We start from the raw sequence: 26,532 nt of genomic DNA, 5'->3' as shown, positions 1-26,532 counted from the left end.
CAAACAAACAAATTTAAGTCGTAACTCATAAGAGTTCTCAATAAAGTAAGGAAATTTAAAATATAGTTACATGTTTATTTTATCACACCACACATTTAATTTCCCAAAATATCTAGGAATGATGAGAACTATAATTTATTTAAGAAAATAATATCCCATTTGACTCTGTCCTGCTATATATGAGACTTAGTCTTCTCCTACAGGTGGAAATGATAGAAAAAGCAGGTTTTTTGCAATGCCTTTCACTAGCCTTGAGGGCTTTGTCTTCATTCAAAAGCACCCATGTTTTAAGGAACAGAGCCAGATAGAATTGGAAATTGCACAGCTATAGGTAGACTTTCAGTGCATTAAGGAATGATTTTCACTTGATCATTGTTTCCAATAAAATAGAAACTGAAGTATTCCGCTATAGCATTGTTTGGGGAATGATGATTTTGTTCTATTGCTTTTATTGACTTGACTTTCTGGGTTTTTTCTCCAGAACATCATTGCCTTTAAATTGTTTAAGTTAAAATAAGTTAAAACCATAGTGATTAGCTATTTGATGGAATTGGGAAAACAAGTGGAGGCAGATCAGAGCATTAATAATGAGAGGGCATTTTAAGGATGCACAAAGAGCACAGATGTTCCACAGAGTAACATCAAGTTTTCTCATCTATTAGGGGTTCATATGTGAAGTTGATAGAGATTGATTGTATCTCTCTCACATCCTTACCTGTATTAATCTACTTCACTTTAGAGTAGCCTGAAAACTGCTTATCGACAGCACTTGGCAGAGAACACCCCTTTCAGATGGCAGAGAACACCCCTTTCAGAAGTAGCTCAATATATTTAAACATTTGATGTTAGCAGCCTGCTAAAGTGAGTCGAAACACAGCCCAAAGTCTGGAGAGGTTAAGTATAGGTGAGTGGTTAAGAAGTCCGGTTCTAGTAACACATTTCCTGGTTTTCATCATGGCTTTATTACTTAACTATTATAATAACTCTGGACCTTTTTCTCTATCTGTGCAATGGAGTTACAAGTGGTGTTAATCTTGTTGGGTCGTAATGAGAGTAAAATAACATAGTACAAGCAAAATGCCTATAAGAAACAGTGCCTGGCAAAGAATCTGATAAGTGTTATTTATTATTACAGTGCAAGGGTCTCCCAAATACATTTCTTGGTGACTAAGTGACACTCTGTGTATCCTGCTTTTTAATAGGTATTTATGTGAAAGAAGAATTATTTCTACTTAAGATATGGGTAAAACTAAAAACTCATAAGTGCCTGTTAACAAGAGCTTGCATTAGAGTACAGACAGACTCTGGGGCCAAGTCTAAGGTCCAGCTTTCTCTCCTTTTGTTTTTTTGTCTCTAATAACAATACAAAGAACTCTTTATTTCCCCTATGAACAAAATAGTAGGCTTAGCTAAGCCAAGTCCAAAGCTTTTGGGAGAGAAGGGCTGGGGGCAGGAGGCCCATGAGTAGTTATGTTGTGTAATGCCAGAGAACTCAAGCAAGTATAGACTGTTGCGGTCTCAGAGCCCTCAGTAATGGTGCTGTCATCTAGACTTTAGTTAACTTCAGGGGCATTTGCAGAACAAGGCCCTTATTACATTCATTGACAGCCTCATCTCTCCAGTCCCCAAATTTGGACCATATTGGGGCAATTGTAGATTCTTCACTCTCTTGGAGGAAGCTACTAATGGACACCCAGTACATCATCTTCATTCTAGAAAGGTGTGAACACTCTACCCTGTTTTGATGGATGTCTGAAGCATGATTTGGGTTTCATCACATCCACCTTTCCAAAACAGATATTTTGGGGAGAAAGAACTACATATTTTAAAATATGGAAGTGTGAAAAGTACACTGGTTTTCTATAAATATATGTCGATGGCTTTAGCTTATTGCTCCCATTGTCCTCAAACTACAACATTATTGCTCCCATTGTCCTCAAACTACAACGTAAGTGTCACATGTTGACTGTGTCTTTAATTAAAGTGGGATATATAACTGGTATAATGGTAAAATCCTCAGTTGATGGCCCAATTTTGTGTGCTTGAGACTTGACTTCACCACTTACCAATTTTGTCAATTTGAACAATTTGTTGGTTTCTGTAAGCCTCAGGGGTTGAACCTACTGGTCTAATAGCAAGACATTGATTATATCTATTTATTGGGTCGTTGGAAGGATTCAATGTGGTGATATATTCAAAGTGTTCAGCATAGTACGTGGTTATGCATAAATGCTCAAAGACTTTGGCTGTTAATTTCCAGGCTGTGAGTAGCAAACTAAACAGCATTTATAAAGCTGCTTTGACAAGTTGAAATAAAACACAAATAAAGATACAAATTCCTGTAAGATATTTTGCTTATACTGTTGAAAAATAGGTTCTACAGGAAAAAAATCAAAATATCTGCAAATTTCTCTTAAAATGAGATTCTTAGAAACTGAATAATGTCCAAAAATATCTAGGAATGATTTGAACTATTTATGTTCATGTTCACCTTATTTTTATTTTTAATTGATATATAATACTTGTACATATTTTAGGGGTACATGTGATATTTTGATACCTGTATAGAGTGTGTAATCATCAAATCAGGGTAATTGGGAAATCTCTGACCTTAAACATTTATCTTTTTTTTGTATTAGAGCATTATAATTCTTCTCTTCTAGCTATTTGAAATATATAGTAAATTATTGTTAACTCTAATTTCCCTACTGTACTATCAAATATTAGAATGTATTTTTAACTGGAAATTCAAATGTATTTCCTTCAATTGAAATGTTGCTGAATATATTTTAGTAAATATTAAACCATGGGAAATTCTTTAGTCATTGTTAATTTGAACAGTGCTTTCCAAATTTGGATTATTATCCGAATTGTCCAGGGGCTTTTACATACAGATTCCTGGAATCTATCCTAAGAAATTATGAAATGTGAATCTATAAGTTACAGAAATGTTTTGAAAAACCTTCAGAATTGATTCCAATGACTTGTGATATTTTTGGGAAAAAAAAAAAAAAAACACTAAATTCCTTCATATGTTTCAGGTCAGGTCTGAAGTCTACACATTTCTTTGCTTTACACTCATGAAGTCCAATATAGTTAATTATTTGTGTAAAATCTCTCTGACTTGTAATATTTTTTTCCTTTGGCCTGCATCTATCCTAATCTAAATCATGATCTTAGTCTAAATCAGTACCTAAGCTATCACTGACGTAGCTTCACAGCTGTCACTCTACCTCTAGTGTCTCTGTACTCAAAGTCATCCTTCCCTAAGGACTTAGTAATTCCATTGTCATTTTCTTTACAAGTAGTGAAAATATATTTTGTAGCAAAGAAAGGTAAGGTGTAGTCAGGGGGTAAATATGAGATAGGTGACCACTATGGATCAAATAGTGTTCCCCCAAATTTTTATGCTGAAACCCTAACCTGAAATATGACTGTGTTTAAGCTTTTAGGAGGTAATTACAGTTAATGAAGTCATAAGGATGGGGTCTTAATCTGATAGAATTGGTGGACTTGAAAGAAGAAGAGAGAAAGATCTATCTCTGTAGCCACCCACATGCACTGAACAAAGGCCACACGAAGACACAGCAAAAAGTCATCTGTCTGCAAGCCAAGAAAGAGCCCACTCCAGAACCCAACCATGCTGGCACCCTGATCTCAGATTTCCATTGTCCAGAACAGATTAAAAAACAAATTTCTGTGGTTTAAGCCACCAAGTCTATGTTATTTTGTTACAACAGCCTGAACTGACTAATACAGTGATAAACAGTGAAACGATTATTTTGAGTATATACATATTAGATTTTGTAAGAACAGATAAGACAATATAATGTGACAGCAAGGTACAAATAAGTAAAGATGCCACTAGCATTGCTATGTAACATACATAATTCCATAAAATATATGAGAAAAGTCAATTGTTCATTGTTGCTACTAATCTTCCATATTCAAGCAGAAGCAGATTCCAGGTAAACATGAGAAGAATAGTGTTCTGCTGTATTCTGCAGAGGGCAGAAGGGTTGATGCCTAGAGCTAACAAAACCTCTCTTGAAAGCATCCAATCAACTCCTGTCCTTCATATGCAAACTCTATCCAAGAGACCACGTGGAATAAAGGATGCTTATGCTTCTTTCCCACCCTTGTTATTTTCTCTAGGACACATTTTGATAAGTGCAAATACCATGTGGCTTGGTAATTGCAAAATAAATGCTGCTATTTTGACATGGAGAGGTGGATCAAGGAGATGAAAAGACCTTGTGACTCAGAATATAAAATTTCATCTGTGTGAGAATCAAAATCTATTTACATATTTTGGTTTACTTAATGTTGTTTTTCAAATATAAAGAAATAACCTTTTCTAAAAGTACATTGATATCTCTATTTCTTGAGAACTAGAAATGCATATCACATTTAAATGTAAAGTGTGTATTTTTTTGTGTTTATGTTTTCTATCATCAAAGTTTCAAAAATCCAAAGATGAGTCTTTCAGCCTAGGCCTACATGCAGAATACAGCTTTGTGGGGCCATTTACAGTTGCTAGGTTCAGTGCAGTACCCAGGTTGTCATTTTTAAATTTTACCACTGGACGTAAATAGAAGTTATTGATTTTCTGCCCCACTGAATAATATAATAAAAATTCATTTTAGGGGTTATTTTATTGCTTCTCTGCAACTTGTAGAATGGTGTGTGGTAAAAGTTGAGGTGAATGAATGTCACAATATATATTAAAGAAATTTAATGGAGAGAACAAAAATGCAATGATCTAAGGATTCAAGGAGCCTACATGGAAAAGTGGGCTTGATAGTTGGGTATGGTTTGAATTTGCAGAGATTTCCAGTCAGGAAGATTAATGCATACATGGCATTGGAAGCAAACTCTAAACACGGTTTAAATTACCTGGTTTATATATTTGGTTTTGTGTTTGCTGCTTATTTTTTCTGTGTACATTTTAATTGAGGCATATTATGAAGTATACAACATGTTGTGTACTTCACAAGTATGTATATCATGAAGTACACATACTTGTGTAACTACTAAAGAGATGGACGACATAGGTATCTTCAGCACTCAATTTTGCTCCTTTATACCCCTTTCCAGGCAATATTCAAGCTCCCACCAAATATGATGACTTCAGTTACTTAGAATAATTTTCTTTGTGTCTCTCTCTCTCTCTCTTTCTTTCTTTCTTTTTTTTTTTTGAGATGGAGTCTTGCTCTGTTGCCAGACTGGAGTGCAGTCGTACGATCTCTGCTCACTGCAACCTCCGTCTCCCGGGTTCAAGCAATTCTCCTGCCTCAGCCTTCTGAGTAGCTGGGACTACAGGAGCACACCATCACACCTGACTGATTTTTTATAGTTAGTAGAGACAGGATTTCTCCATGTTGGTCAGGATGGTCTCGAACTCCTGACCTCGTGATCCGCCCACCTCGGCCTCCCAAAGGGGTGGGATTACAGGCATGAGCCGCTGTGCACAATCCCTTAGAATAATTTTCTAATTCTTGATCTTCATAGACAGAAAATCACGTAATACATACTCTTTTTCATCTGGCTTCTTTCAGGGCTTTGAGATGCATACATGTTGTTTCATGTAGCTCTGGACTTGCCAATTTAAGTGCTTTTTAGTATTTCATTGTATGAATAAACCAAAATGTACTTACTCATTCTCTGTTGGATATTCAGATTGAGTTTTTTTTTTTTTCAATTTTGATCTTCTGTGAACATTCTGGTAATTGTCTTTCAGTGAATATAGGCTTTCATATTTTCTGGAAATGCGCCTAGGAGTACATATGCTGTTTCATAAAGCAGGTATATGTTTTACTTCAGACGAAATTGCCATACCGTTTACAAACATGGTTGTAACTATTTACTTTCCCAGCAGCAGTGTTTGCGAGGTCCAGTGTCCCACACCTTCATCAACATTTAGTATTGTCAGTCTCGTAATTTTTACTCTCTTGATGGGCAGATAGTATTTTGTGTAGTTTTAATTTTCATATTCCTCATGATTAATACTGTTGAGATCCATTTCGTATGGTTTTTGAACATTGCATATCTCTTTGGTGAAGTATCTGTTGAATATTCTGCCCTTTTAATGATGTTGCCCTTTTCGTATTGATTTATACATGTTATTTATATATTCAAGATATTAGTTTTTGGTTAAATATATGTACCCAAATCTTTTACCAGTCTAAGATTTGTCTTTTCTCCCTCTTTATAGTGTTTTATGATGAAAGAAATACTTAGTAAAATGATTTTATTCTTTTTCAATATTTTAGTGTTTGTATCTATTTTATATTTTTTGAATGTTTTATTACAACAAATTTAGAACTATCTTTCCTGTAGACTGTTTTTTTCATTATGTAATATCTTTCTATAATTCTAGTAGTACTTACTGTGTTAAAGTTTATAATGTCTCATTTTAGTATAATTACCCAAGTTTTCTTTTGGTTAGTGTTTATACCTTTTTTAATCCTTTTGTTCTCTGTTCTTTATTTCAATTGTGTCTCTTATAAGCACTAACGTTTTTATCCTGCTAAAAGTCTTTATCCTTTAACTGAATTATTAATATTTAGATTTTCCACATTTAATGCAATAGGTAGTATATTTGAGTTTATATTTACCATAATAATATTCATGTCTATGTTTCTCATGTGTTTTTATTCTCTATTTTATATTTTGTTTTATTTTCTCACCTTTGTTTGCATTAATCAAATATTGTTATTATTGTTATCATCATTATCATATTCTCGTTTCTATTGACGAGAGTACTGTACTTTTGTTGTTGTTATTAGTTTAGGGTTATCCTAGACAGTACAATCTGTATCATATAAACATTAACATTTTGATTCTGATATAAATTTTAGTACCCCCTGGACAATGCAAGAACCTCATAAATTTTAACTTCATTTATCCCCTTCATATTTATGTGCTACTGTTGTCCTTTATTTTATTTGTAAATTTTAATTATATGATACATTTAAATTAATTTGCATACAACAAACATAATTTAAATTGACTCATATTTATACATGTATTGCCTTTGATTACCTCCCATATTATTGTGCTTCCAACTAATTTTTGCATAAAGAATTTGCTCAAGCATTTTGGATGAGGGTGAGATTGTTGACATAAAATTTATCTGCTTTTATTTGCCTGAAAATGTGTTGACTTTGCCTTAATTTTTGACAGATGTTACTGATGGATATAGAATTTTAGGCTGTCCACAATATTATTTTAGCCCATTTCGGATAACATTTTATTTCTTCCTATATCCAGTCTCATTCACAAATGAGTTGTCTATCTTTTGTTACACTTTTAAGAGTAATAATGTTCTCTTTGGCTTATTTAAAGACTACGTCTTTATATTTGATCCTTAATAGTTTTTTAATATATTTTTTTAGTGTGCCTATGTGTATTTTTCTTTGATTACCCTGTTTGAGTCCACAGTCTAACATCAAATATAAATTTTGGAGGAGTCAATATCTCTTCAAATATTGCATGTTTCTTTCTCTTATCTCCATCAAGCTCCAAAATGCATTTGTTAGATTTTTGTTGTATGGTTCATCAACCCTTACTCTTTTTTCTGTATTTTTCATCCTTTTAAACAAATCTTCATTCTGAATATTTTGTCCTGGCTTCTTTTTCTAATTCATTAATCTTTTCTTATAATTTGTCTAATATACTATTACACCCATTACTTTTTAAAATTTAATTAATGGTATTTTAGTTCAATAATTTCCCTTTTTTTATTTTTATTTTTATTTATTTGTTTATTTATTTATTATTCATTAATTTATTTTTGAGACGAAGTCTCACTCTTTTCTCCCAGGCTAGAGTACAGTGGCACCATCTCAGCTCACTGCAACCTCCACCTACCAGGTTCAAGCCGTTTTCCTGCCTCAGCCTCCTGAGTAGCTGGGATTACAGGCATGTGCCACCATTCCCAGCTAAGTTTTGTATTTTTAGTAGAGAGAGAGTTTCACCATATTGGCCAGGCTGGTCTCAAACTCCTGACCTCAGGTGATCAGCCTGCCTCAGCCTCCCAAAGTGCTGGGATTACAGGCGTGAGCCACCGCGCCCAGCCTTATTTTTTGTAAATGTAGCTCTTTGGTAAAATTTATTATCCTCTTAGTTTTTTCTTAAAAAATTAAATATCAGTTATTTTAAAATCTGTATCTGAAAACTACAGATCTGAGTCTATTTCTATTATATGGTTATTTTTACTGTTGTTTGGTTTGATATCTTTTTTGTTATTTTTCCCTCTTTTCTTATTGGATTGTTATTACTTGGTCCTATCTCCAAGTATATCTGGTGTTCTTGTTTTAAGCTGAATTCTGACCCTGTGGACAAGAATTTTCAGACTCTAAGGTGTTATCTGTATCTAGAGAGGGTTTTGTGTTCTCCTTGCATATTTAATGTAAAGGATGATGGCCTTAATCCAGTTAGCTTTTCAAGTGACTCAAGCCTGCAGCTTGGTCTTTGTGAAGGTGTCTGAAATGTGTGCGCTGTGTGGAGGTAGCATTTTTACATTCTCAACTGAAAATCTGGGTTTTACCAGGGCTTCAACTCCCTGTTGCTGTCTGCTCCAATTGTCATTCTCTCAGTACTGTGAGATTACCAGAAGCTCAGCCTAGCTTTTCAAATTCTTACTTTTCCCTTTCTCCTGCCTTCTGGCCTTCTTGCCTCACAAAGGTTAGGACGCAGCTAATGCCTTGCGGAGAAGTGATGCTGAACACCAGACTTCCTCGTACAGATTTCCTTTGCTCCGGGATTTTGCCCTTGGTAATACCAATTTCTAGTTTGTATATCCCCAGCCCTATGAGATTGCTGAAAGCTCAGATCCCACAACTTTGACGACCATGTTATGCCGGTGTTTAGACATGACAACTGCCTTGAGGGAAAACATGACAGAGAATTTATGGCTCACATCACTGTGACCAATCACTTAGGGCTCAAGATCCCTCAAATCCTGACCCTCTTGGTTGATTTCTGGTGCCTTCAAAAAGCTGTTTTTGTATTTCTTTAAACTTTTATAGCTTTTCTCTGTAGAAATGGTTTGATTAAAATTACTCTGCCTTACTGAAAATCATTTTTCACTTGCAGCCTTTTTAATTTTGTCAAGCAATCAGGTATCAAGGTATTCAGTTTACAAAATGAGTTAAACTGAATATGACAATCAAACCTTTATTTACTGACTGATACAGTACTAGCAAGGGGCCAGATAAGCCCCCCTGTTCTGTTCCATTGCTTCCCAGGGAAGGATACCAGGAAAGGGTCAGGTGGATGCCACACAGACATAGGGGAATCATCCCACTTCTAGGGATCCCTGAACAAAATGATCTTGTCTCTTTATTGGCCCCTGGGCAGAGGCAAGGGTATAGGGAAGGCATAGGAGTGAAAAGGTACTGAATCAAACTGGAACAAAGTTCTTCAGCCAAAAGCCCCAAAAAGGTAAACTTGGTGAAGATGCCAGAGAGGGACTTTACCTGAGGCACCTAATAAGGTGGTGTATTAGTCAAGATTCTCTAGAGGGACAGACCTAATGCTATATATATATGTGTGTGTGTGTGTGTGTATAGTTATATACATATAGTGCTATATACATACATATATATATATATTTGAGTTTATTAAGTATTAACTCACATGATCACAAGGTTCCACAATAGGCCCTCTGCAGACTGAGGAGCAAGGAGAGCCAGTCTGAGTTCCAAAACTGAAGAACTTGGAGTCTGATGTTTGAGGGCAGGAAGCATTCAGCATGGGAGAAAGATGTACGCTGGGAGGCTGGGCCAGTCTCTCTTTTCACATTTTTCTGCCTGCTTATATTCTAGCTGAGTTGGCAGCTGATTAGATGGTGCCCACCCAGATTGAGGGTGGGTCTGCCTCTCCCAGTCCACTGACTCAAATGTTAATCTCCTTTGGCAACACCCTCACAGACACACCCAGGACCAGTACTTTGTATCCTTCAGTCCCATCAAGTTGACACTCAGTATTGACCATCGCAGGTAGCTTCTTAATAAAGGACTGAGTCCTTGACTGCAATTTCCTTCCTTCACATCCAGGCACTTGCTGAACACCAAGTCTGGTGTGTGAAGGGTAACTTCCTCCCATGAAGGACAGGCAAATCTTTGTTAATTGCCTTTTGTTAATTGAAGGATCACACATAAAATTTTGGCCTATAGCCAAAATGGAGCACGAGGAGCCAGTGCATCTATATCCCCCATGTGGCTACTGTTCAAACCATACACATTCCTCAGCCCCATCTACTTTTACTTTCTATGGTTTTTGTTGTTGTTAGAAAGTTCAGTACAGCCTACTTGGCTAAGTATACACCATTTCCTTCTGATTCAGGAGTCTGTCTTCCTATGAAGATAACTCCAGGCATTGACAATCCAGGCCCTATATTTAGAGTCTGTTAGGTTCATCCAACATCCAGTTTCTTTATGGGCATTAGTTAAACTTCATTTTGTTAATACATATGTTATATCTATATTTTTATATGTATGTATATGTAACATATGTGCATATATATGCACACATAATATATGTACATACGTAATAAATACTATGTATATGCTAACAAGTTGATAGATCATTCTCTGAGAGAAATTTTATATACAGACTAGTTTTTAAAATTCAGTAGAATAGTAGAGAAATAAATTTTACAACTTCTACATCTGCAAGCGTTTATCCTTCTGTCTTGATTTTTAAAGATATCTTTATTCCTGCCTGTTAAAGAAGAAATGCCTGAAATCAGTAGTCTCTGGATGACACTGCTTGAGGTTTTACTTTTCAAAAGTATGAGTAGTATCTCTTAAATTCTGTTTACTCATTAGGGGATTTAGTCAGCCCAGGAGTCCAACTTAGCACATCCTCTCCTTAGTAGAAAGTGGCTCCCTGTGGTGGTGTTGCAAGGCTAATTTTCTGGTCATTAGACAAGAGAAGATGACTTAAATTTTAGAAAAGCAATATTGTGCAGCAGAAATATAGCATATTATTGCATGCAGCTAAAATAATCATACCTACTACTCTGTGCAAGATAAGTGTTTCCCCAAATCTGCTTTCATTTCCATTAGTGCTGCATCATCATCCTTTCTCCCATATCAGATTTATAGCATATATACAGTCTGAGGAAATAAGATTTGGAGTTTCTATTAATAACATAACTTGCAGCCCAAACTCCTTGACCTAGTAATTCTCAATTTCTTTGTCTATTTTAACATTTCAACAAAATAAAAATGATTCTCACTTGCCCCTATCCCTCATCCCCACCATGGCACATACACCTATTGTCTGGTTTAATCAGGTGCTGCAGTCATTCTCCAACATTTACCAAAGGAAAGGAAGGATGAAATCAGATTTGGTGAGGTCTTCAGACTGCATGCAGGATTGACTGCTGACATTGCCACATTGATGGTGGCTACAAACACACATGCACGAGATCATGAATATGGAAGACAAAGTTAAATGCAATAGTCCTCTGCTTTATCTGGGACTCAACGGAGGCTGAGCCAGGAGAATGGCGTAAACCCGGGAGGCGGAGCTTGCAGTGAGCTGAGATCTGGCCACTGCACTCCAGCCTGGGCGACAGAGCGAGACTCCGTCTCAAAATAAAAACAAAAACAAACAAACAAACAAAATATATTTCCCTTATTTTTGATCCTTGAATCTGAGAACTGAGGTCTGTTTACTGATACAAGGGCTCCCACAAACTAAGGAAGAAGGCCATGTAAATGTGCTAAGATGAACACCACACAGGATATTCAAGGTATGTGTGCATGTGAAGTAGCAGGAAAATGCTGGCGAGAGCATCTTGAACCTTTCAGGTAAACCTAAAATGAGGTCAATTTCTCTGTGACATATTTCTTATCTTTAAGTTCAAAACCTGAAGTTCAATTTAGTAAAAGGTTCTTGGTCTTTCAAAACTAGTAAGATGACCTTGTGAGTCTCTCAAGGTCAGGGAATATTTCTACCTTATCAGTTATGTCTTTGCTCTTATATTCTACATTGCCTTGCCAGGAGTGCTCATGTAAAACGAATTTAATATTTGTTCATTCTTGGTGGAGAATTCAGAAATCTTTCTCAACCTTGACTCCCACTGATAAGAAGAAGTAGGGCATGGAAGAGGGAGTTCTGAGATCATCTCTCTTATGTGCTCAACCCAAGGACTCCTAGATTATCCTCCTGTGTTTTCCTTGGACATTGAATGCCTTTAAGACATCTTGGTACTTCACCAACATACAATTGCTGATTAGACACGCATTTCCATCTTTTTCTTGAGCATGTAGAGTTTAGCTGTAAATCTCACACCATTCTGTATGCAGCCTGCTTAGCAGGCTTGTTAACTGCCACACAAGAGGGTAAGCATTTGCAAATAAAGCATCTGTCCTCTCAAATCAATCCATGTGCCCAGAGCTTACAAATCTGAGTATGTAAACACCAGCAGTACTACACAAAGCAGACATGGGCTCTAACCATAGCAAGGATTATTTATGTGGAACATTTTAGCAAAAATTACTGAAATAAAAATAATTTCAGGGGTAAATTTTGTGAGTTGACTTTTTAAAGTATGCATTCCCTTGAAATAAAATCCATACGATTAACAAACATGTTTACAAATCAAGTTTACAGCTAGATACATTTTCATAAAAAGAAACAAAACCTTCCAACATACACAAGGATCAAGAAACAAAAGTTACCAGCACTCCAGACCACACTCATTCATTTCTGAACTTTTACATAAATGGGGTCAAGCAGTTTGTCCTCTTTCGTGTCTGACTTATTGTGTTCAATATTGTGAGATTCATGTGCACTTTTGCTTGAATCATAGTTTATTATTATTTCAGTCTACTTTTTATTATGTGAATATACTACAATTTAATCATTCTACTTTTAGACATTTTAGTTTTCTTTAGTTTGGAGATTATCAAGAAGAGTTGCTCAAGGCATGAGCAATCCTGTGTGCTTTTTGGTAAACATATGTCCTCCAATTTGTTGGGTAGAATTCTGAAAACTCAGGAGTAGAGTTTCTGGGTGAAAGTTTATACATATGATCAACTTTGATATTCTTGCCAAATATTTTTCAAAAGTAGTTGTAGAACACATAGTGTAGAACATGTAGAACATAGTGTTCTACAACTACTTTTGGACAAAAATAATGTATATACACATTTCCATATACAGAGAGAAATATTTCTATATATGTAATATAAATAGAAATATTCCTAAATAGATTCTATATATAGACATATTTTTCTAAAGTAATTATAAAACACTATATATATACGTGTGTGTATATATATATGTGCAATTTTTGTCATTTAAAGCATGATTTTTAAAAGTGGTAATACAGATTTATCCTTCCTCAGAAGAGTGTGACACTCTCAGCTGCTTCATGCCTCCACTAATGCTTTGGTATTCCCTGTTTTTACAGTTCACCCTTCTGGCAGGCATTCAGTTGCAGGGCATTGTGGTTTTGCTATAACAACATGAAGTTGAGAAACTTTTCAATGTATTTTCATCATTTGAAATAGCCTTCGCTGTGAAGTATTCTTTCAAGTTGTTTGACAATTTTTACTTGGTCTCTTTTACCCTATTTTTAAAATTTTTTTTATTTTTATTTTTTTTGAGACAGAGTCTTGCTCTGTCGCCCAGGCTGGAGTGCAGTAGCCAGATCTCGGCTCACTGTAGGCTCTGCCTGCCTCCCAGGTTCACGCCATTCTCCTGCCTTAGCCTCCTGAGTAGCTGGAACTACAGGTACCCACCACCATGCCCGGCTAATTTTTTGTATTTTTAGTAGAGACAGGGTTTCACCATGTTACCCAGGATGGTCTCGATCTCCTGACCTCGTGATTCACCTGCCTCGGCCTCCCAAAGTGCTGGGATTACAGGCATGAGCCACCACACCCAGCCCACTCTAGGGAGTTTTTTTTTTTTTTTTTTTTTTTTTTTTTTTTTTTTTTTTTTTTTTTTTTGAGACGGAGTCTCGCTCTGTCACCCAGGCTGGAGTGCAGTGGCCGGATCTCAGCTCACTGCAAGCTCCGCCTCCCGGGTTTACGCCATTCTCCTGCCTCAGCCTCCCGAGTAGCTGGGACTACAGGCGCCAGCCACCTCGCCCGGCTAGTTTTTTGTATTTTTTAGTAGAGACGGGGTTTCACCGTGTTATCCAGGACGGTCTCCATCTCCGGACCTTGTGATCCGCCCGTCTCGGCCTCCCTAAGTGCTGGGATTACAGGCTTGAGCCACCGCGCCCGGCCTCTAGGGAGTTTTTAACAACATTTTTGATGAGTCCTTTGCTTTGTCAATCTCATTACATGACTTACCTATGGTAGATTTGGATTAACAGAAGTTCTTATTTAAAGAAATGCAAATTTCCATTTTATTACATAGTAGTACATTTGTGTTCTGTTTATGAAATATCTGTTTATATTCAGTGTCATGAAAATAGCCTATATTTTTTTCTAAAACTTTTATGCTTTTACCTTTTATTTGTAGATCTACAACATATCTATATTTTATTTTTATAAAGAGTGGGATGTAGGAGTCAAGATTCCTTTTTTACCCTATGAAGGTATTTAATTGGTTTAGCCACAGTTATTGAAAAGGCCATCTTTTTCCCTACAACACAGCAGTGTCATTTTGTCATAAACTAGGTAAATCTGCTTATGAGTTCTCTATTCTATTCCACTGGTTTATTTATTCTCAGAGCAATACTATCCTGTCTTGATTATTATAGCTTTAAAATAAGCCTTAATATTTGGTAGTATGATGCTTCAGCTTTGTTGTTTTTCTTCAAGTTTTTCTTGGCTCTTCTTGAGCAAATTTCTTGACTATTCTTGAGTTTTGTATTTCCTTATAAATTTTAGAATCAGCTTGTCAGTTTTTACCCCCAAAACGTTTGGCAATAATTGATTGAAATTCTTTTAAATCTAAATCTATAGGTCAACTTGGTAAGAATGAACATCCTCATAATATTAAGTTTTCAATACAAAATATGATGTATTATTACATCTTATCAGGTCTCTATTTCCTCACAGTAATGTTTGTAACATTTGGTGGAGAGGTCTTCCACATCTTTTATTAGATTTATTTCTAGGTATTTGATGCTTTTTGAAGCTATGGTGATGAGTTTGGTTTTAATCTAAAATATTATGAACTAGAACCCACATCTTCAGAGAAAATCATTGGCGAAGAATAGTCAAATAATGAGAGAGCTACCTATCCACTGACAGGTCATTCCCAACATAAAGTTAGTACAAATGTTCTAAAATTAGACTGTCCAGATTTGGAATCTTAACTCTACCATTAACACATTTATAGCATTTGGTATTTTATCATTATTTCTGTGTGTCCGTTTCCTCATCTGTAAAATGGGGTGATGACAATATGTACCTCCTTTTGTCTTCAGTGGCTTAGAGACACTTCTTGCAAAGCACCTAACATATAGCCTAGCAAATAATAAGTGCTAAACAGATGATTATGATTTTAATGATAATGAAGATGATGAGGATAATGGTGATAGTTGTTGTGATTTTAATGATAATAATTATCATTACATATTTATGAGTCTTGAAAGAAAGTTTTCCCTCCAACTGTTACTGGTCTTGTTCAGAACTCATCACACATGTTCCAAGGGCACTGCTGTTATCTTTACCTTCTATACTCATATACATGCAGGTCCTGAAGATGCACAAGTGACATTTCTCCAGCAAATCACATTTGGAGGATCAGCAATTCACCAAGCCCCTCCTTGATTTTCATGTTAATTATAACAGTATATTGACACATTTCAACAAAATAACATAATTTAGAAAGGATATTCTTACACAGTTATCCCAGAAAGTGTCAGACTTGATTTACATTACAGAAGACCACCACTTGGAGTGTGGTCATCACGGAATGTTGGAGTATACTGAAATATCTTGAAAGAGGTAAGTGAAACAGATATTTCTATGTTGCTCTTTTTTCCTTTTTTTTTTTTTTAACTGTTTGCGCAAAGGCATTTCCCTGAATGAATAATCTTGTAGATTATCAACTTAGGGTTTTAAAATTCTGTTGACAGAAATTGAAAGTTTCACTCTACCACCTGCATTCCTAAATATCGTCTGAAGTATGTCCTCTATTAACCAAGCAGTTATATGCAATGCAATGTATGATAAGGTAGAAGTTCTTCCGCCTTTGTGCTCTTGCTACTGCTCCCACCTCTTCATGCACTTTGTCTAGTAAAGAACTGCATGTGAAATCACAAGCCCTACTTCTTCTCTGAAGCCTTTCCTGGATTGTAGTTTTTCCCTTTTGAAGTCTTTATGTGCCATGATTATGCAACAACAAAAATAATAATAATAATTTTCTCTGAGGTTTCTTAACAAATCTTTCCACTCTCCATGTCCACAGACTCTACATGTACAAAGGTCAGTATGTGTATTTTTTCAATGAATGTATTATTCATAATATGTAGTATATTTCTTTTAGGATTTGAGACCAGCTTATGCCACTACCCCATTTTGAGGTATTTCTTTCCACAGAAAGAGCCCTCTGCCATGTTTGCACTCTCTGCATGGTCTGTGTCCTGGCCATTGTTAAGAGGATCAGAAAAAGGGACTGAACCCTATACAGGCTAAAATAATTTGTCCTGAGAATCTGAAGAAAGGTTCAGAGGTACTAGTTGGTTTTTGCACATGCTAAAATTGGGAAGTGTTGCGAAGTCAGGATGAGAGCCGCCACATCTGGCATATCCATGCCATGGAGGGAAAGTCAGTCTAGAGAGAGGAAACGTGGAGATGTCACTTTGAAGCAAATCAGTAAGCCCATGGGGTGATAAAGAAAGTGAAACAGTAACACTTGATTCTAGCTTTCTGTCTGTTGATTCATTTCCTCAGGACTCCCTATGCAATTATTTACTTTTGGATTACCTGGCTTTCTAAGATATTCCCCAAATTCTTCCAATATAATTCTCTTCTCTCCCCCATTTTATGTATAGCAATTTATGCTTTTCTGCTACTTGCAGCTAAGAAGAGTCTTAACAAATATATGGCAAGATTATGCATGAGAGATCAGACAATTCTCCTTCCCTCTCAGCGACCTTTCCAGATTGTCCTTAGCAAAGCTACGGACCAGAGGAGGTTGGATTCCACTTGGAGTTCTGACATCCCAGGTTTTCTCATTTTCCCATTTCTTCTACCCTCAGTCTCGTTTCTCTCAAATGTACTTATTACAATCATGTTTCAAGTCTAAATATCTTAACACTCGTGGGAAATGTGCATTTTAAAACAGCAATCGGCAGATGTAGGTTAATTCAAAGAAATGCCACAATTAATATCATTCATATATTAATACTTCCTTATATTTATATAAGATATATAAATATACATCATGTGAATTTTTTTATTATTATTATACTTTAAGTTCTAGGATACATGTGCACAACGTGCAGTTTTGTTACATAGGTATACATGTGCCATGTTGGTTGCTACATCCATCAACTCTTTATTTACATTAGGTATTTCTCCTACTGCTATCCCTCTCCCAGTCCCCCACCCCCTGACAGGCTCCGGTGTGTGATGTTCCCTGCCCTGTGTCCAAGTGTTCTCCTTGTTCAATTCCCACCTATGAGTGAGAACATGCATTGTTTGGTTTTCTGTCCTTGTGATAGTTTGCTGAGAATGATGGTTTCCAGCTTCATCCATGTCCCTGCAAAGGACATGAACTCATCCTTTTTTATGGCTGCATAGTATTCCTTGGTGTATATGTGCCACATTTTCTTTATCCAGTCTATCATTGATGGACATTTGGGTTGGTTCCAAGTCTTTGCTATTGTGAATAGTGCCGCAATAAACATATGTGTGCATGTGTCTTTATAGTAACATGATTTATAATCCTTTGGGTATATCCCCAGTAATGGGATGGCTGGGTCAAATGGTATTTCTAGTTCTAGATCCTTGAGGAATCGCCACACTGTCTTCCATAATGGTTGAACTAATTTACAGTCCTACCAACAGTGTTAAAGCATTCCTATTTCTCCACATCCTTTGCAGCATCTGTTTTTTCCTGAGTTTTTAATGTTCGCCATTGTAACTGGCATGAGATGGTATCTCATTGTGGTTTTGATTAGCATTTCTCTGATGACCAGTGATGATGAGCAGTTTTTCATGTGTCTGTTGGCTGCATAAATGTCTTCTTTTGAGAAGTGTGTGTTCACATCCTTTGGCCACTTTTTGATGGGGTTGTTTTTTTCTTATAAATTTGTTTAAGTTCTTTGTAGATTCTGGATATTAGCCCTTCGTCAGATGGGTAGATTGCAAAAAAATTTTCTCCCATTCTGTAAGTTGCCTGTTCACTCTGATGGTAGTTTATTTTGCTGTGCAGAAGCTCTTTAGTTTGATTAGATCCCATTTGTCAGTTTTAGCTTTTGTTGCCATTGCTTTTGGTGTTTTAGTCATGAAGTCCTTGCCCATGCCTATGTCCTGAATGGTATTGCCTAGGTTTTCTTCTAGGGTTTTATGGTTTTAGGACTAACATTTAAGTCTTTAATCCATCTTGAATTAATTTTTGTCTAAGGTATAAGGAAGGGATCCAGTTTCAGCTTTCTACATATGACTAGCCAGTTTTCCCAGCACCGTTTATTAAATAGGGAATCCTTTCCCCATTTCTCATTTTTGTCAGATTTGTCAAAGAGCAGATGGTTGTAGATGTGTGGTGTTATTTCTGAGGCCTCTGTTATGTTCCATTGGTCTATACATCTGTTTTGGTACCAGTACCATGCTGTTTTGTTTACTATGGCCTTGTAGTATAGTTTGAAGTCAAGTAACGTGATGCATCCAACTTTGTTCTTTTGCTTAAGATTGTCTTGGCAATGTGGGCTATTTTTGGTTCCATATGGACTTTATAGTTTTTTCTAACCCTGCGAAGAAAGTCATTGGGAGCTTGATGGGAATGGCATTGAATCTATAAATTACCTTGGGCAGTATGGCCATTTTCATGATATTGATTCTTCTTATGCATGGGCATGAAATCTTCTATTTGTTTGTGTTCTCTTTTATTTCATTGAGCAGTAGTTTGTATTTCTCCTTGAAGAGGTCCTTCACATCCCTTGTAAGTTGGATTCCTAGGTATTTTATTCTCTTTGTAGCAACTGTGAATGGAAGTTCACTCATGATCTGGCTCTCTGTCTGTTATTTGTGTATAGGAATGCTTGTGATTTTTGCACATGGATTTTGTATACTGTACTCTTTTTTCTCTAAACTTCTTGCTTTATTTCATTAATTTGATCATCAATCATTAATACCCTTTCTTCCACTTGATCAAATCAACTATTGAAACTTATGCATGCATCACGAAGTTCTCATGCCATGGTTTTCAGCTCCATCTGGTCATTTAAGGTCTTCTCTACACTGTTTATTCTAGTTAGCCATTTGTCTAACCTTTTTTCAAGATTTTTAGCTTCCTTGAAATGGGTTCAAACATGTTCCTTTGCCTCAAAGAAGTTTGTTATTATCTACCTTCTGAAGCCTACTTCTGTGAAATTGTCAAAGTCATTCTCTGTCCAGCTTTGTTCTGTTGCTGGAGAGGAGCTGCAATACTTTGGAGGATAAGAGGTGCTCTGGTTTTTTAGAATTTTCAGCTTTTCTGCTCTAGTTTCTCCCCATTTTGTTGTTTTATCTACCTTTGGTCTTTGATGTTGGTGACCTACACATGGGGTTTTGGTGTAGATGTCCTTTTTGTTAATATTGATGCTATTCCTTTCTGTTTGTTAGTTTTCCTTCTAACAGTCAGGTCCCTCAGCTGCAGGTCTGTTGGAGTTTGCTGGAGGTCCGCTGGAGTTTGCCAGGGTATCACCAGTGGAGGCTGCAGAACAGAAAATATTGCAGAAGAGCAAATATTGCTTCCTGATCCTTCCTCTGGAAGCTTCGACCCAGAGGGGCACCTGCCTGTATGAGTTGTCTGTCTGCCCCTACTGGGAGGTATCTCCCAGTTAGGCTACGTGGGAGTCAGGGACCCACTTGAGGAGGCCATCTGTCCATTCTCAGAACTCAAATGCCATGCTGGGAGAATCACTGTTCTCTTCAGAGCTGCCAGACAGGGACGTTTAAGTCTGCAGAAGTTTCTCTGCCTTTTGTTCAGACATGCCCTGCCCACAGAGGTGGAGTCTATAGAGGCAGTAGGCCTTGCTGAAGTGCAGTGGGCTCTGCCCAGTTTGAGCTGCCTGGCCTCTTTGTTTGCCTACTCAAACCTCAGCAATGGTGGATGCCCCTCCCCTAGCCAGGCTCCAGCCTGGCAGGTTGATCTCAGACTGCTGCGCTAGCAGTGAGCAAGGCTCCTTGGGCATGGGACCCACCAAGCCAGTCACAGGAGAGAATCTCCTGGTCTGCCAGTTGCTAAGACCATGGGAAAAGTGCTGTATTTGGGTGAGGGTGTCTTGTTTTTCCAGGTACAGTCTGTCATGGCTTTCCTTGGCTAGGAAAGGGAAATCCCCTGACCCCTGGCGCTTCCCAGGTGAGGCAATGCCCCATCCTGCTTCAGCTCACCATCCATGGGCTGCACCCACTGTCCAACCAGTCCCAATGAGATGAACCAAGTACCTCAGTTGGAAATGCAGAAATCACCCGTTTTCTGTGTCGATCACACTGGGAGCTTTAGACCACAGCTGTTCCTATTTGGCCATCTTGGAACGGAGCCCCTCACATGGTTTTTGAAGCAACTTTGACGTGGATTTTCTTTCACACGTAAGACACATTCTGAGGGGAACTAGAAGTCCCATCCTTTCAAAATATCTCTGTAGCTGCTTTCCTGATACATGTACTCAGTATCACTGATGGACATTGGGATCTATCACGTTGTTAAACTGCTTCCTTTATGATGCAGTTATTTTGCATGTAAGGGCTACAGGACAGGAATGAGTATAAAGTGTACTGGACTTGCTCCATGTTTTTTATTACCATTTCTGAAATTTCCTGGGTGTGTGGCTTGAGACAAGTTGCTTTGGAAGCAAAGTTTCCCACCTCATCACATAGGTGTGGCAAGTCCTGGCGGGGCACCATGCCTGATGCAGTGACCCAAATCAACTCATTTTTCAAGGTCAGTGCCTGCATGACACTTTCTCCAGGTATTGCAGTGATCTCTCCTTGCTCTGAATTCTGAAATTTAGATAGCTGTATCCAAATATATAGGACTCAATTCCAAACCAGCTTCTTCCAAATTGTTTGTATTCTGGAAGAGTACTCAGCAGAATGTTAATAGATACTGAAAAAAGCTGTGTGTGTGTGTGTGTGCGTGTGTGTGTGTGTGTGTGTGTGTGTATTGTAAATATGTTTCCACCTCATACAAGTCTAAGTAAAACAGAGTTGAATAAGTTCTCTTTATTTACTGCAAGACTTCTCAGAGGGTTTGATGTGTTAATATACCATGTGGACTTCCAAAAGGAGATTATAGTACCAAGTGTTCCACTCGACTCTAGAATTAGGGGAGGGCAGACATGGCATAGCCACTGTGATATCTTAGAACATCATTCCTTAAAACATAGTTTGGGAAATGTCAGTCAAAATACCTTCATTTTTTATTCAAATTATAAGTAGTCACCTTATCTAAAAAGTTTAGGAAAATAATCAGTTACCTAATCCTTTAATATTCTGTTGTGTGAGTTACCTAGAAAACATGCTTTCTAGAAAAGGCCTTTTTGGGAAAGGTCTTCGAAAATCACGGAATTAAGGAACTTATGGGGATCTTAGAGAATTATTACTGTTGTTTATAAAAATGACTGTTAGTAGAATAACTTACTGAGTCTAGAAATATTAAGCAACTTGACCAGGATTATTCAGGTAGCTAGTGATTGAGCCAGGGCGTGAATCCAGCCCACAACACGAGCAGTTCATTGTCTTTCTGTCAGTTCACCAGGACAGGTCATACAGGATCACCTGGGAAGGAATTGCCATCTGAAGCCAGGGTCCTTTACAAATCTCCAGAACACTGGCCACATGGCTGGAAATAACTGAACCATGCAAGCATAGGGTCATCTCTCCATGCTCTTCCAGGAATAAGAGAAAGCCTTAGTGCTTGTCCACATGGATGTCAACAAATTCAAACTATGACTGACAAACGAAGAAATTAGATTGGTACTTGGGGACAATAGAATTCATTTACAAAACAATTATTTCTATGTATTGGCTTCATTAAACAATACACACACACATACACACACAGGCTTATAGGATATAGATTAGAAATAGGGAAGAGTAGCCTTCTGAATTGATAAATGTTTTGGAAATAAATTCCAAAAGCCAGTAAAATTTATTATATGTGATAAAGATGGAAAAAAGTTGGAGGAGGAGGAACTAACTGGGTGCATGATCCTCCAAACAAATAAATAAAAAAACAGCAATACAAAGAGTTTTAGAAAAAGTTGAAATAAATTAAGACTTTTGAGGAGGTAGAAAAAGAGTTACAACAAAACTTCTCAATGCTACAGTAACCAAAACAGTGTGGTACTGGTACAAAAACAGACACATAAGCCAATGGAACAGAATAAAGAACTCGGAAACAAAACTACACATCTATGACTAGCTGATCTTCGACAAACCTGACAAAAACAAGCAATAGGGAAAGAATTCCTTATTCAATAAATGGTGCTGAGATAATTGGCTAGCCATATGCATAAGATTGAAACTCGACCCCTTCCTTACACCTTATACAAAAATTATCTCAAGATGGATTAAAGACTTAAATGGAAAACCCAAAACTATAAAAACCCTGGAAGATAACCTAGGCAATACCATTCAGGACATAGGCATGGACAAAGATTTTATAATGAAGATACCAAAAGCAATTTAAACTAAAGCAAAAATTGACAAATGGGATCTAGTTAAATTAAAAGGCTTCTTCTGCACAGCAAAAAAAGCTATCATCAGCATGAATGGACAACCTACAGAATAAGAGAAAATTTTTGCAAACTATGCATCTGACAAAGGTCTAATATCAAGTAACTATAAGGGACTTTACAAAAAGAAAAAGAAAAAATCCCGTTAAAAATTGGCCAAAGAACATGAACAGAAGAAGATATACATACTTCTCAAAAGAAGATATACATATGGACAACAATCACATGAAAAAAAAATCTCAGGTGGGTGCGGTGACTCATGCCTGTAATCCCAGCACTTTGGAAGGCTGAGGTGGGTAGATCACCTGAGGTCAGGAGTTTGAGACCAGGCTGACCAACATGGTGAAATCCCCGTCTACTAAAAATACCAAAAAAAATTGGCTTGGTATGGTGGCACACACCTCTAGTCCCAGCTACTCGGAAGGCTGAGGCAGAAGAATCGCTTAAACATGGGAGGCAGAGATTTCAGGGAGCTGAGATCACACCATTGTACTCCAGCCTGGGCAACATGAGCAAAACTCCATCAAAAAAAAAACAAACAAACAAAAAAAAAAAACCAAGCAAGCTCAACAGCATTCACGCATTCATTGACCATTAGAGAAATGCAGATCAAAACCATAATGATATACCATCTCACACCAGTCAAAATGGCATTATAAAGAAGTCAAAAACTAACAGATGTTGGCAAGGTTCTGGAGAAAAATGAACGCGTATATACTGTTGGTGGGAGTGTAAATTAGTTCAGCCATTGTGGAAGACAGTGTGGCAATTCCTCAAAGACCTAAAGACAGAATTACCATTTGACCCAGCAATCCCATTACTGAGTATATACCCAAAGGAATATAAATTGTTCTATTATAAAGACACATCCACGTGTATGTTTATTGCAGCACTATTCACAACAGCAAAGACATGGAATCAACCTAAATGCCCCTCAATGATAGATGGGATAAAGAAAATGTGGTACATAAACACCTTGGAAAACAATGCAGCCATAAAAAAGAATGAGATCATGTCCTTTGCAGGGACATGAATGGAGCTGGAGGCCATTATCCTTAGCAAACTAACACAGGAACAGAAAACCAAATACTGAGTGTTCTCACTTATAAGTGGGAACTAAATGATGAGAACATATGGACACATGAAGGAAAACAACACACACTGGGGCCTATCAGAAGGTGGAGGGTGGGAGGAGGGAGTAGATCAGGAAAAATAACTAATGGTTACCAGGGTAGATACCTGGGTGATTAAATAATCTATACAACAAACCCCCATGACAGCAGTTTACCTAGGTAACAAACCTGAACCTGTACCCCTGAACTTAAAATAAAAGTTTAACAAAACAAGAAAAAAGATGGTGTATTTACACAGACATATATCATATTGATTGATTGCTAAATGGCAGCACCATATGAACTAAAGATTTTTGGGTTTTTTTTGTTTTGTTTTGTTTTATTTTGTTTTTGAGACAGGGTCTTGCTCTGTCACCCAGGCTGGAGTGCAATGGCAGGATCTCAGCTCACTGCAATCTCCACCTCCCAGGCTCGAGGGATCCACCCATCTCAGCCTCCCAAATAGCTGGGATTACAGCTGCACACCACCATGCCCAGGTAGTTTTTGTATTTTTAGTAGAGATGGGGTTTTGCCATGTTGCCCAGGCCGGTCTCCAACTCCTGAGCTCAAGCGATCCACTGACCTCGGCCTCCCAAAGTGAACTAAAGATTTTTAATACATTATCTTATCTAATCCTCACAATATCACTATGCCGTAGACCACAGTGTGGCCCCCACCCAGACCAGCACAATCAGAAACATGTGGTAATGTTTTAAAAATGCAAATTTGCAGTCCTCAACTCAGAATTTCTGAATCAGAAGCCCTGGGATGTGACTCTGCCATTGCCTGGTGCACTGATCCAAACTCTCCAGGTGATTCTGACGCATTCTGAAGTTTGAGTATTCCTGCATTATGTTCATCTTAAAGATGCAAAAATTAAGGATATAGGAACTTAGACAATTTCCCTTACAGTCATTCAGCTCAAATGCAGGAGAGAGGGCACTTAGACATGTGTTCCTCTACATCTAATGCCCATGCTCTGAATCAACATAATGTATTGCCCGTCTCTGATAACAGTATTCTTTTGTATTGAAGGCCTTCTCAGAGCTTTGACGCATAAGCAAATAAGGTATTAGGATAGAAAATGAATTCTCCCAGGGAGAGAAACAAGGGAAAGAAGGTAATAAAGCCTTCCTAGCAGGCCACAGAAAGAGACAGCTGCAGAATCTATTCACCTCCATGTAAACAGCTCACCAAGAGGGAGGCGTTCAGGAAGGCAATTGGGGTGAAAGCCCTGAAAAATGCCCCAGTCTTTCCCTGCAGGGTTTATGAACCACTTTGGCAGGCTAACAGCAGCACATTATATGTAATTGCTGGTTTACTCTACCTTGTCTGCCTTTTATTTTCACAAGGAATCCTTGTTATTCAGTGGAATTAGCAAAGGAATCCATTAAGTGGTGGCTACAAAGACTGCACAGTATTTATTCCAGTAATAAAAAGTCTAATTTTGCAATAACATGGCAATCTTTGGGAAGCGCTGGCTGATGGAATCCAAGTCTGGCAAAATTAGCCTCTTTTGGTGGTGCTTACTATTATGGTGCCTATGAGAAGGAAGAGGAGGGGGAGGTTATTTGCCAAGTAAGCACTTTTGCAAAACAAAACAAATTCTCTTTCACACAGTTCTAAAATGGAAAAATGGGGAATCAGCCATCAGGCTCAGAGAGCAGAAACAGCAAGGGGGCAGGCTCTTAATTAATGTAGGCTAAGGCCAACTGCGTTTAGAGGCAGGGATATGTTCTTGGCAAATGTGGAGAGTAGTTTGCCACCTGGTCCTATTCCTCCCTTCCTGAGCCATTGGCAGGTGCCTGGGGCCATCAACATGCCCGTGGGCTCTCAGCACCATTTATGATTCAGTGAAAATCAAACTTCGCTTAGCGATTCACAGAATTTCAGAGCTTAAAGGGACCTTAGACCTTACAGATAGTTAATAGGTAATGTTAGTTATTAAAGACACAGCACCAGGGCTTTAAATCAGGTTTCTAATATTTCGTTTCCCCTTTCTTTTCCCACAGTTTCATCAATTAGTGTTGATTTCACATCACTGTTTCTTCATTGTACCATTAACATGGAAGCTCTAGACCACATGAAAGTGGAACCATACATTCAGAACTGCTTGTTTCAGAAGTGGAAATCCCCTTGGTATTTATTGATTAGGATGGCAGTTGCTTCTTTCTTGATCCGAAAGATGTTTTAAAATTCAAATTCCAGCCTGAAAAATATGAGCTATGCATCTCCAGAGTCTGCCAAGTCTAGATTGAAGACAACCTTTAGTTCTCATTCTACATGCCTCAAGAGGCATAAACTACAAACTTACTTGCTTTTGTTTCTTAAACAATGGCTTTGGGTGCTGGAATAATTTAATAAGCTTGCTGCAAAGCCTTAGTTCTTATTGCAAAAAAATAAATGGGACCGACATGTTGTGACTGCATATATAGCTAACATTCCAATTAACCCAGAGACTCTAGGATCTCAGAGAGACAGCTTCATTTTATACACATAGTCTCACTAAAACACAAACTCAGGTTACTATCAGTGGGAGTGGTTATCATAAA

Source organism: Macaca fascicularis, chromosome 9 (genome assembly GCF_037993035.2).
Source record: "Macaca fascicularis isolate 582-1 chromosome 9, T2T-MFA8v1.1".
NCBI lineage: Eukaryota > Metazoa > Chordata > Mammalia > Primates > Cercopithecidae > Macaca > Macaca fascicularis.
Note: the sequence above shows the minus strand (reverse complement) of the source record.